Source organism: Trachurus japonicus, chromosome 1 (genome assembly GCF_045865225.1).
Source record: "Trachurus japonicus isolate A0001 chromosome 1, Traja_1.0".
NCBI classification, from domain to species: domain Eukaryota; kingdom Metazoa; phylum Chordata; class Actinopteri; order Carangiformes; family Carangidae; genus Trachurus; species Trachurus japonicus.
This window is the reverse complement of record NC_140907.1, coordinates 32,119,963-32,122,810: the sequence shown is the minus strand read 5'-3', so window position 1 is coordinate 32,122,810 and position 2,848 is coordinate 32,119,963.

Below are 2,848 nucleotides of genomic sequence, written 5' to 3'. Positions count from 1 at the left end.
CTGGATGTAACCTCTATGTGTTCTTTTGCACAATTCTCCCATAAATGTTCTGATTTGGAAATAAAAGAAAATCATTAGAAATACCTGAAATGATGCTTCATAAAGGGAAGATAGAACACAATTACCATAAACCTTCCTTATAAATCCAGATTTTCTAACATTTGTTTCATGTAATTGAATTTCTAAAACTGTCTAAATGCATGATAGTGATAAGTGAAGCTACTAAAATTGTCTTACATGTAACTTTTGACAATGATTTGTGGACGTAGCACAGGTCCAGGTTACTGTAAAGTGACGCACAGATCAGACTGCAGTGCTTCAGTGTGACCACATGGGGTCAGTGCTGCTTCAGTGTTCAAACACACAGGTGTGTAACTATCAAGGGAAAGTCTGACTGTGTTCAACATGAAGACAAGAAATCAAATGAGTGATGTGAATAAACACTCTGCTTTTTTCTGTCTTCAATATTTTCTGATCGGGTCTCTTTTTAGACATATTCCAGTTCATTAATTAAACATTAACCAAGAGTTATACTGGTTCATCATGTCTGGAAACACAGACCGAGCACAGGTCCACATCAGACTGTAGTGTTTCAATGTGACCACATGGGGGCAGTGATGATTAAATGTTAGGATACAGAAAACTGGAGTGGTCATATCATAAAACCCCCCAAAATGATTTAAGGTTTTTCTCTCCACAGGATTTGAAAAACAAATAAATTTAAGTGTAATTTTACACACATGATACATTCAAGACACAGATTCAAATAATAAGAAAACAGACGTTTCAAGATGGCGAGGTAATTCAATGCAAAATACAGTTTCAAATAACAAAAAATAAAGAAAGTGCCTATTGTTTTATAACATTCCTAAATGTTAGGATTCTGAGCACTGAAGTGGTGATTTCCTTTAAAAATGTGTTTAATTGTCTTATCTGTAATATTAGTGAACACAGACAAGTGTGGGTATGTAGTTTAAGTGCAATTTCCCATTGACAGGGTCAATCACCTGAAATCAATCACAATTACACTAACAGATATTGTAGGTATCTAATTATACTTTTGTTTGCTGAAAATTGAATTTTATTTTAGTGTCAAATCTTCTAATAGTTGTTCGTTTATAGAATGTATCATCTGATGTGACTACGTTCATGTTTATGAAATAGTGGGAGAGATTTAGATAAGTAGATGTTTTTTTTAACAACAAAAACAAAAAACAGCACATAAGGTTCAGTCTCATGGCTTCTTTATTATTCATCTTGAGACATATGAAGTTCAGGGATTGTTGGCAATAGTGTCTTCTTTTTTAAGTATAATTTTGGGGCTTTTTTCATGTCTTTATTTGATAGTAGAGTCGAGTGAGACAGGAAACGGGGAGGCAGAGGGATGGGGGATGACACGCAGGAAAGAGCCGTCCAATGCAGGATTGGAACCGGGGCCGCCAGTACGAGGACCATAGCCTCAACACATGGGGCGCCTGCCTAACCCGCTGGGACACCCGGCAGCGGGGCAATTTGGTTAATCCATGTCAAATAGCTGCAGACTCTCACAAAATAACATGGTTCCACAAATGCATGAGTAGGATGACCTCCACTGACGACACCATAGATCCTACCATTCATCACTGCTCCTCCTCCAGAGTCGCCCTGTGAGAGAGATGCACTGATTAATACACTTGTCCTACATCTCACAGGAAAACTCTACAGATTGCTAAAGACAGACAAGCTCAGATTAATGAAAACTCACATGAGCGGTTTCCTTTTTCCTAGCAAAGACATTAGTATGAGTAGTGGCACAGAAGAAGTTTGCAGGAGGTACATGTGGAAAGTCCATTCTTAAACGAACTTTAAGTGGCCTGCAGTCCACAACAGGCATTTCAATACACTGGAGAGTTTCTGGAAACCGATTACTAACTGAAAAGGGATGAAATAGAAAAAAAAACCAGAATAAACAGAATAAAACAACACGTGAAAATTTCAAGAAACTGTCACAGACATTGTCATCATAAAACTGTAACAAATTATCAAATCTCACAAGTATTAAGTATTAGTATAGAATATCAAAATGTCCTCACGGAATTCATTGTCTTTTATCACAGCACTGTCTCCATAACCTGCAACCTTAAACTTCTGCCCTCTGCAAAATAAGAAGAAAATGTAAGCACCAGTGTATCAGAGAAAAGAAAGCGTAGTAGACATGATGTGCAAACATGCTGCCTCATATGTAACAGCTGCTGAACTGTGGTGCATATGTTTTATTATATCAGGGATTCCCAAACTTTTCCATGCTGGGGACCCCCTTTGCAAACCCACAGAGTTTAAGGCTTGATGTCAGGCGCAAACCACCAGGTCAACTGTTTATGACGTCATGAATGATATTTTGACTGTCAGGCAATTAGAAAGATAAGCATGGGAAATAAGGTTTCAATTATGTTTTATTACTATGAATTATATTCTATAATAATGCTCAAAACATAATTATTCTATTTTACCTAGTTATTTAATAAGATAAAATAAATTCTAGTAATAATAATAAAACTATATTCTGACAGAGAGAAAGTGTGTGTGTGTGTGTGTGTGTGTGTGTGTGTGTGTGTGTATGTGTGTGTGTGTGTGTGTGTGTGTGTGGGCGCGCGCGGTGGTGGTGGGGTCAAAACTCACATTTGAGGGTAAGGATTAGGTGCACACTGAGCTGCGGTTGGAACGTCTATATTATGGATGTTCTGAGGTGCCTGTGGTAGCTGCAGTAGCATGATGTCATGACCGTTTGGTCCCCTACGGACGTTGGCAGGATTTGGAATTACAAATTCCTCTTCTTGTTGACCTCCTGGGTGGGCATTCACATATGCTC